This window comes from Ochotona princeps, chromosome 7, assembly GCF_030435755.1.
Source record: "Ochotona princeps isolate mOchPri1 chromosome 7, mOchPri1.hap1, whole genome shotgun sequence".
NCBI classification, from domain to species: Eukaryota; Metazoa; Chordata; class Mammalia; order Lagomorpha; family Ochotonidae; genus Ochotona; species Ochotona princeps.
In genome coordinates, this window is record NC_080838.1 from 15,690,082 (window position 1) to 15,700,667 (window position 10,586).

Below are 10,586 nucleotides of genomic sequence, written 5' to 3' on the forward strand. Positions count from 1 at the left end.
GCGGGGCATGCTTTCAAGGCATAGCTAAACAATTTCATAGCAGGCGCAATGTGGGGTATGAACAAAGGAAGACAGAAAGATTACTGCAAGTCTCATTAACTGAATTTTTATTTACATGAACACGACAGCAGTTAAAATGTGGAGGACTATGGGAGAAGCAGATGTGAGCACAGAAACTTGCATCCAGTTGACTTTGAATATGAGTTGGAGTTCAAGGGAGAAGACATGACCTCAGACATAATTTATGAATCATCAGAAGATGAAGGTATTAAAAGCCATGAGATCGGATGATATCTCCAAGGGAGTGTAGACAGAGCAAAACTTAAGACCAGATCCTTCGAGCTAGTTTATTTTTACAGGTTAGGAAAATAAGAAATCAGCAAAGAAGATGAGGAAACTAAGCAGAGGCAGGGATAGCCTAGAAGTCAAGTAAAGAACTCCAATGTCCTGTTAATGGAATACATAGGAGAACCAAGGTTTGTCTCATGCACTGAGCAGAACAGAGGCTCTGAACACCTTTGACAAATTATTTTCAATGGAGTAGTGGGAATGGAAATAGAGAAACCAAAGATACGGTAGCAAAGGCAGAAGAAAAAACAGAAGAGAAATATAATGAGAGTTTTGCTTTGTTTTTTATGGAAAAAAATATAGCACAGCTGTGAACTGATGGAAAAGACCCACTAGAGACAAAAAAAAACGACAATAGTGCAGAAAATGGCAATGAGACTATATACTTCAATTCACTGTGGTGGACTTTGAATTGGTCTCCTTATCTCTAATTTCTCTTTTCTGCTATAAATTCTAACGCAAACTAACTTTCCTAAAATGCTGTCTTGATTACATTGTTATAGATACTTTTATTTTTCCTCCTTATGTCTCCCACTCTCTCACATTACTCTTCTATGACTCCAAACTTTCTGATGGCCACCCTGGCTCTCAGTGGAGTCAGTGCAAATCAGCTTTGAGGCTAGCTGTCTGTGAGGTACATGGTAGGCACTGTCCTGACTTTGTTGACAATGTAAGTGTAGAGACAGATACGTAATAAAATGAGCTTAGAGTTGTAAAAGCGATTACGGGAAATGCAGGTAGCCACCAGATGAATTTACACAAAGGCAAGCATAGTTCTCCCTGGACAGTCAATAGGCACAGTGAGATCCGAAGTTGGTGGACATTGTGAACAGGACCCATAACGGCTGATAAAGAGCAGCAAATGTGTGTAGGACACCAAGACCATTCTACTCATGTCATTCTCAGGCCTCTGTGTTACCTGGGGCAGCATTGCAGCTCAGCTATGTGTGTTTTCGGGGTCTTAATGAGATATTTCAATGATATGCCCAAGGCCAACAGAGTTCTGGCAAGTTCTCCTAGCCTGCTTTCCCTTTCATGATTACCCTTCTCCCACATCTCTTCCTTATCCATCTGTTCTATGCACTGTTTCACCATGCTGCCAAAGATAGGGGCAATTGGGAAGGTGATATAAGAGAAATATTTTGAATGAAACACTGATATCAACTCTATCTACTGCCATTATGCCTATTCAACAAAGCTTTAATTGTATGTCTATAGATATTTATTATGGTTTTGAGATCTTTTAGTTTGCACTCTAACAATACTTGAAATGTTATTGAAAAAAAGAGTGATTTTAGGCTGGCACAGTGACTCAACAGGCTAACACTTTATCCTGTGGTGTCAATATCCTATGCCCTGCTTTCCATCCAGTGCCCTGCTTGTAGCCTGGGAAAGCAGTAGGGGATGGCTCAAATTTTTGCAAGCCTGCCTACAAATGGGAGACCCAGAAAAGGCTCCTGGCTCCTGGCTTCAGATAGGTTCATCTCTGGTCATTGCAGCCATTTGGAAAGTCAACCATCGAATGGAGGACCTCTCTTGGTCTTTCCTTCTCTCTGTTAAATCTACCTTTCCAATGAGCCAACCCCAAAAGGTTAAATACCACATGTTTGCCTTAATTTAAGGTGAAATGATGTCAATTCGAAAAACAGTACCTGTAAACTGTAATATTATTCCAACCCCAAACAGCCTGCATCTCATGCAATAAGATATTGTGATATAACCAATGAATGTACAATCAATGTGAGTCAGACTGCTTACGATCTACATCAAAGAATTGTAAAACCTAATATACTTTTAAGACCCTAAGCTACTTGGAAAAGGGGGCGGAGAGGGCCCGGCGGCGTGGTCTAGCGGCTAAAGTCCTCGCCTTGAAAGCCCCGGGATCCCATATGGGCGCCGGTTCTAATCCCGGCAGCTCCACTTCCCATCCAGCTCCCTGCTTGTGGCCTGGGAAAGCAGTTGAGGACGGCCCAATGCTTTGGGACACTGCACCCGCGTGGGAGACCTGGAAGAGGTTCCAGGTTCCCGGCATCGGATCGGCGCGCATCGGCCCGTTGCGGCTCACTTGGGGAGTGAATCATCGGATGGAAGATCTTCCTCTCTGTCTCTCCTCCTCTGTGTATATCTGGCTGTAATAAAATGAATAAATCTTTAAAAAAAAAAAAAAAAGGGGGCGGAGAGCAGAGAAATCTTCCATCTCCTTAGAAGGTGTGAAGAACACATGAAGTGTAACCTAGCAGGATCATAACTGGTAACTCATAGACAACAGACTCGAATCAGTATTAGACAATAGTAAAACTACAAAGTCATATGGGGGAATCAACAGCGATCCTCACAATCGCTTAACAGGAGGTCATATGCACAGAGCAGGAGGGAACCCCGGAGTGGAGCAGATGGACAGGAGGAGGCTTGTATTCCAACTCTGAAGACTCTCGGATCTTCACTAAGAACTATCAGTACGAGCACCAAGGACTACATCCCAACTGCCAAAGAGACCACAGGGAATTGGAGGGCCTTCAGAGGCCGAGAACTCTGAGGTCATCCACCCCCATTTGGATCTCCCACATGGGATGGAAGAAGTCCAAATCCTCCCTCGCAGGATCCAAGGTCATCGGAAAAACAGCCAGGAGCCCTGAGTGGTCCGCAGAAACAGAACAGTAAACTTTCTTCGGGACTAGAGAGAGGAGCTTTCTCTGGTCCTTAGTTCCAACTTTGGATCCCCACCCTCTCTTGCAATGACCATCAGGATCGCTCCAGAGTCCCACCCAAAAAACAAACAAACAAACAAAAAATTACAATAGACAGAGAACAACAAGGAAAGCTTAGAACCAGACAGGAAACAGTCAGCATGGATTCATATATACCTTACTAGGTAGGACACAAAGATGAGTTATTCTTCACAAGGGTATTGAGGATTTCTCTGCACATTCCTCCTAAAACTGTTCTGCACTTCAACTGTTGACATATGCCTTGTTAGAGTTATAAGCCAGTTTAGACTATCCTAAAATCTGCCAAGTTCAGCAAAATTATGCTTCAATACTATAAACTGCTAAACACTAAAATGAAAATAGACAGGAGACAACTGAATAGTACCCTATAGACATTTTAAGGTGTATAGCAGCTGGTTCTGTATAAACTAAAACTGAAATGTCAATGAAGTAGTCACAGGATGTGGTTAAGAACTTGCATTTTTTTAGCACACTGGTTACTCAACACCATGTAAATTGATGCCATAATGTAATAAATTGTTGTTGATGTTGTTTTGGGACTTTTAATTGATTGGATGATATTCTGCCGGCTCTACCTTTAGATCAGAGATGGTCTCCCCAAGAAACCTTTGAATTTATCTGGACAATAAGATGCTGGACTCTATGCTTGATATAGGTAAGCAAAGAAAGAATCTTGACTTAATTTGAACTGTAATCCGACAACAAGGTGGAGGAATCCACCATGGGGGGAGGGCAAGGGGAGGGGGTGGGGGAATCCCAGAGCCTATGAAACTGTGTCACATAATGCAATGTAATTAATAATAATAATAATAAAGATCTTTATGAGGTACAATGACCTGACAAAATCGGAATTTTAGAAAAGTGTATGTGGCAGTGATATGCAGAATGTGTGAGGAAGTGACAAGAACAGGAACCAACAAATGCACTCCTGAAAGACCAAATGGTAAGTATTTTAGGCTTTGTAGGACGTATGGTCTCTGTTGGAACGATTCACCTCTTTTGTAGTCCAAAAGGAGCATTAGTTAATATGTAAACAAATGAATGTGTCTGTGTGTCAATAAAACTTCATTCTTAGAAGCAGATAGCAGGATGGATTTAGCCTGTGGGTCACAGTTTACTGGTCCCTAAATTAGAGATAAAGAGACTGGGTAAATGGCAATTACAATATTTCAGGTCCTTAGTCTTCTGGGCTTGCTTTGTAGTACAGTGAATTAGAAGAAAAAAAAAACAACCAAACGCATAAAATATTTAATAGCTATAATTGTCTTAGATGATTTGGGCAGAAGTCACTCTTTAGCAGACTGGTGGAAACAACCAACTGTTGACCAAGTGTTTTTGCCAGTGTTGTCTGTAGGGCTGTTTCTTTTTTTTTGTTTCTGTCCATATATACAGCCCTAGCTTTCAGAAAGTATTTACCTATACACATACCAAAGGGATGTGGACATGAAGGAAAAAAACAAAATAAAACAAAACAAAAGCAAAAAAAAAAATCTACCTTTCCAATAAAAGAATAATTTGGACAATAAAATCTTTAAATAAGATTAAATTTTCCATTTTTATACTAATTTTTGTTGGAGGAAAGAAGGTAAGATATAGCACAACATGGCAATAATATAAAAATTTCTACTGAAGAATGTTCCATTAAAGAATTATTTGAAACTTCAGATCCAGGAAAGTCCTAAGGGTTAACTTGTTTCTTTGAATTTCAATGAAACGACACTTGAAAAAATTTAGCAGCAAGGAGAGGAATTCTGTGTTACAAGGGATCCAGGCCCTGTTCTGTGTTCCTCTTGTGTCTCACAAGGAAAAGTGGAATCCAATCCCCCAACCCTTTCCACCCCACGACTATATTTTTTTTCCCTGTAGGGCTAATTTCACTTTCAGTTCCTTTACTTGGCAAATAATTCTTGTCACTCTCTGTCTTTCTGCACTGTTCCTACTTGGAGGAACCATTACTATTTGTACTGCACTCAGACTTTGCTATCCATTCTTAAGTCCCTAGTTTCAGTCCCATTGCACTGCCCTGGAACGAAGCACCATTTCCAAATATCCTGGTAGTAGATATGAATTATGTACAGATCATACTGCTAGAGCCAACAGAGCTCACAGAGCCTATTTATTTCTTATCTCTGACTTTAGCAATGTATGACTATTAAAAACATGACATTCGCAGACATAAAGCAAAGTAACAGGATAATACTGCATCACCCCAAATGATAACAGCATCTATTTCAAGGCACAAAAATGGCCATTTCATTTTTGTTTATGTGACCTTTCCAGAAGATAAAGCAGGATATTCACAAAACATTAACTTTAGAATCAAGATAAAAGGAGTGGGTGGCAGTAACAACACCCAGGAAGACTTCATACAGGGTGTTGTTACTGCCAGTTCAATCAGCTGCTCTGGTTGCTGACTAAAGCTCCCTGGAAATGCTAAGGCTGACCTTGGGAGGCAGCATGATGATTGGTTGGCTGTTAGATTTCTGCCACTATCTTGGGAGACTTGGAATCCATTCTAGTCCCCAGGTGTTTGGGCAGTGAATGAGCATAGGAGCTCAAGGTCTTTCCCTCTGACTCTTAAATAAATAATTAATTAATTAATGCCTTACTAGTTGTGTCTTAATCCAAAAGAAATTGCCTATCAGTATTGTTTATTACGTTTTTTAAATGAGAATAAAACCACAGTGGTTGTTAGAATTCAGGGAGGACATGTAGATTAATTGTCAATATAGCAGGAGTCTTGTTTTTTTCAGTTTCAAATTCACTGTAAGTTCCATTTGGGATAATGTGACTACCAGTAATTTGCTGCTTAGTCTCTCTACCAAGATTTCTTGATGACTCTTGCTTTCCTATTCAATACAATCTGGAAACCGTAAAAATGAACAGTTCTATATGTTCACAGTCATTGACAAATGATTCGATCTATATAACACCTTTAAATGTGTATGCTTTATATATATGCTTTATATAGTCTTAAAATTCAATCTTTAAATACTTTATGCATACACAAACACCATATATGCATATATGCAATATATCCATATACTTGACAACAGTTAATTAGTGAGACTAGCAATCAAATAGTTATTAGTTAATACATTCCAATACTTAATAAAAACCACAATTTTTTTCTCAAATTCAGCATGAAATTTTCCCATGCAATTCATTCAAATAACATGACAGTAAGGTATTTTAGCAATGTCCAACTTTAACAAGCTCATGAAATAATAGCTATCGTTGGGTAAACAAATGTAAGAGCTAAGGTTTAAGTGAAAAAAGCAGTTGGCTCCTTGCCAAACTGTAAATCTTACCACTGTAAATTCTAAAGGGGACTTCCAAGAGAGGGAACTACATTGCTTCCAGCTGTAAAAAAATGTGAAGGTCTGGACTAACCTCTCCTTGAATATTAGATAGATAGATAGATAGAGACGCAGCTAATGGCAGATAAATTGAGCACTGCACATTTGGCTACTATTGATTGAGCTCTTTCAACAGAAAGCTATTCATGTTACACAATTTCACTCAAGGAGCATGAAAGAAATTTCTTTTAGGAATCATTCACACATATGTAATCACATGAATGTAATTGTTTGCAATCCTCACACAATCAATACTATCAGTTATCATACAAGAATTACCTAATACCGATATTCTGCCATAATGCGAGGTTAAAATGATATAGTAAATGATTGTCATGGACAGATCACGGGAAATAATGCTATTGAAATAATCCCCATAAATATCAACACTCTTGAGTCTATCTGAGTTGGAATCTCAGTTCCGTTATTTTCTAAATGCACGACCTAGGCAAAATTACGTAGCCACTGAAGGCTTCAATTTCATCAATTGCAAAATACAAAGAATCCTGTACTCCCATGTTCACACCAGCTCAGTTCACAACATTAACAATCAATCTAGATGTCTGTCCAACACCTGATAATTGGCTAAATAAAATGTAATGTATACAAGCAACATCATTCAGCCATAAAAAAATGAAATCCTGATATTTGCAGCAAAAATAGATGCAGATGAAAAGACATCATTAAGCTAAGTGAAATAAACCAGACCAGGAAAGATAAACATCAAATTCTAATTTGCGAAAGCTTATATAGAATATAGAAATTGTAGGGGGCGGTGGGCCAGAGCTGTGACTTGAGTAAAGCTGCCACCAGCAGAAACCCATTTAGGCATCAATTTGAGCACTTGCTGCTTTACTTCTCATCCGGCTTCTTGTTAATGTGCTTGAGAATGCAGAGGAAGATAACCCAGGTGTTTGACTTTCAGAAAAATAATTAATACAATGAATAGATCTTAACAGTAAAGTATAAGATAAACAAACACACAAAAATTCCAAAAGCTGTATGAAGAATTCCAAAAGTTCTAAAATTGTCCTGAGCTGGAAACCCATTTAAAAACCTAATTAGAGTTACATATACTTCTTCAGAGAACTGCACACACACACACACACACACACACACACACACAGACCATTGTATTGGCCCTGCTTACAACCTTCCTCAAGTCATCAGGGGAATCAAGCATAAGATGGGAGTACCTCCTGGAGTAGAAGTCTTCAATTTGCTAATTTTATTCCAGAAATTTTAAGCTATTTCTCCCTATCCTTTATTTAAGTGATGAAAACACATATCATTGAAAAACATTCCCTTGCAATGTACTGCTGACCTTGACTATGTTAATTTCATAGAACAAAACAAAAATCACATTAAATCTAACAGCAATCTGCAGGAAACTTTGACTTGAACTACCTACCACTCCAGGTTCTGGAATTTTAACTCCAGTGAGGAGACAGCAATGAAACTCAACATGGGGAAACATCATGCTTGTAGAAGGTTCTGGACGAGGGGCCAGCCTTACTTCTCTCTGTCATTGCCGCACAGCAACAGACAATGCAAGAGATCCCTTTCAGTTTGACTGAAACTCTGGGAGGAAATACAAGGGTACTTTTAAAAGTTCATGAAAAATTTAAACTCAAAGCTAAGGTTATTTGTGATGCAAAAAGAAAACTCATTTTGAAATCCACATATAATTTTCAAAGGACACCACTTCATAAACTTTCTGGAATATGACATCAAGAAACCATCCTGAAAACTCGTAAGTCTTCAGATACTGACTTAAACCTCAATTTCTTGGTTTGTTTCTTTGTGTTTGTTTTTTCTTTGTAAATGCGAAAAGGCCATTGCAGGGTCCTGAATACTCACTTTATATTTGTCTACATTTTTCCTGCATACTTTTTTGGTCCTCTGTCTACCATGTCCACTACTGTTCTGTTAAAACAAAAGACAGGCTTTTACATGTTATTATAGTTCAGCATCTTGATGCTTTCTGGATTGGTCCCCTTTGTGGCCATTGCTTAGTTAGATGCCTAAGGAATCCCCATCCAGTACCCAACAATTCAATACAACTCAATACAGCCTCTTTCGCCACACTGACAAAGCAGGATGACGAGCTGTGCAAGTAAGGGGCAGGACTAATATCACAGCATTAAAAAACATCTAAAAAATATTTAATGGAAAACAGCTGGGGATAGCGACTTTGCTTCCTGTTTCAGTTTTTGACTCATCCTATGTAAGAATCTGTTACAAGCATCACTTAAGATTTATGGTGCCTTACACACACTTTGAAGTCGAAATAATTTTAAATGCATGCACTTACATAAATAAAATTTAAATTACCTGCTGAATTGTGTGCCACTACACCGTGGAGACTTAATAGTACTAGAGATGAAAAAAAACAGCTGTTTTCATTTAAATTCATCATGGATATGGATTTTGATTTTTGTATCAATGCAGTTCACTATCATTTCTCTCAAGTTCTTCTCTTCTAGATGTTACTGCTCTAAGAAATAATGGGCTCCAGGGCCCGGCCGCGTGGCCTAGCAGCTAAAGTCCTCGCCTTGAACGCCCCGGGATCCCATATGGGCGCCGGTTCTAATCCCGGCAGCTCCACTTCCCATCCAGCTCCCTGCTTGTGGCCTGGGAAAGCAGTTGAGGACGGCCCAAAGCTTTGGGACCCTGCACCCGCATGGGAGACCTGGAGGAGGTTCCAAGTTCCCGGCTTCGGATGGGCGCGTACCGGCCGTTGCGGCTCACTTGGGGAGTGAATCATCGGATGGAAGATCTTCCTCTCTGTCTCTCCTCCTCTGTGTATATCTGACTGTAATAAAGTGAATAAATCTTAAAAAAAAAAAAAAAAAGAAAGAAAGAAAGAAAGAATGGGCTCCTGAGGATTTGGAACTAACACCGACTCAAACCTGACTGCCAAGTACGGGTTACGGCCGCGAATTTCACTCCCTTGAAAATTCCTCTAGATCAAAGTCAGAAGTAATTTCATTTTGCATACAAAGCAGTCAGACGCACGCACGCAAGCACGCCCAAGTTCGCGCTGTTGCGGAGGGGACCCAGTGAAAAGCGGAGAGCTGCGGTACCTTTCTTGACCTTTCCGAGCTTGGTGAGGTTCAGAATACTCAGAGCTCAAAGCTGCCAGACCGCGTCTTCTCAGAAGTTGGGAGCTTGGCGGGCGCTACCAGACGCACGCCCCAAACTCTGGCCCGGGCGGCCTCGCAATCAGAGGAGCACAAGGCACAGAGGCGCCCGCAGCCCAGAGCACGGATCACACGGTGCACTGGCAACCGTGCTCCAGGGCCAAGGGGAAAAGTACTCTGCGCTCCTCCGGAGGTGAGAGACTGGCCAGGAGAAAGAACCCGGGAGGCAAATAAAGAATCAGAAGGGAAAAGCCCTCCGCACGTAGAGAAAGGGAAAACTTCAGCCGGGGTCAGGAGGCGGGGCTGCGGGCGGGTGGCCAAGCTAGAGAGACGCGTGAGTAGCGCCGCAGCTGGGAGGGGCCCCGGGCGTAGGCTGTCAGGGAAAATTCCGTCATCCTACCGCCACCCTTCCCAGCGCCTGCAGTCCTGTACCTCCATTGAGTGTCTGCTTTACCCTGGACGGGCGACAGCTCGCGCCACCCAGAGTGTGCAGTCACCTGCCTCCCTAAGGCTTCCAGGGCTGCAAGAGAGTTCTCTGGGACCCCACTGCTGCCCTCCACCCAGGGCGTCCCAACACCCCATGGAAAAGAAAAGTGAAAGAGAAAGAACTGGGAGCCAAGGCCAAGATAAACACCGTGGAGGGAGGGGCAAAAAGTCAGCAACCTCAGGGAGAAGCGTTCCAGGTGTCCAACCCCATGGGAGTTCAGCATGTCTCAGCCAGAGATCCAGGGTACAGAACTTGAAGAGAGCGGTGGAACTTCCAAGCCCTGAACTTGGGCCTTTGCCTCAGCCTCCTGGAACACCTGCCGAGCACCTAGGCCAGGAGAGGGGCTCAAGCCCACCAGTCACAAACAGCAGCGACCGACGTTGTGTGGGAGACATTCATAGCTGGAGGAACCCCGAGGGGCCAGTCGCCTGGCCAAGTCTCCCAGAGGAAAGGGAAAAGGGTGTTGGACCCAACAACGGCTTTGCTGGCAGGAGCGTGAAGGAGGAAGTCTGAAGTCTAG

At 41.6% G+C, this 10,586-nt stretch overlaps 1 protein-coding gene across 2 annotated transcripts in view; it reads right to left on the reverse strand.

Annotated features, from left to right (window-relative positions):
- IL15 (interleukin 15) overlaps positions 1-9,915 on the reverse strand; it is a 75,100-nt gene extending 65,185 nt beyond the window's left edge. Inside the window, exon 1 of one of the 2 annotated variants that reach the window (XM_036495095.2) lies at positions 9,523-9,915. The gene's annotated coding sequence lies outside the window, so the exon portion shown is untranslated. The remainder of the gene's footprint in view (positions 1-9,522) is intronic. The other variant, XM_058666823.1, reaches the window with a different exon arrangement.
- Positions 9,916-10,586: the final 671 nt, after the last annotated feature.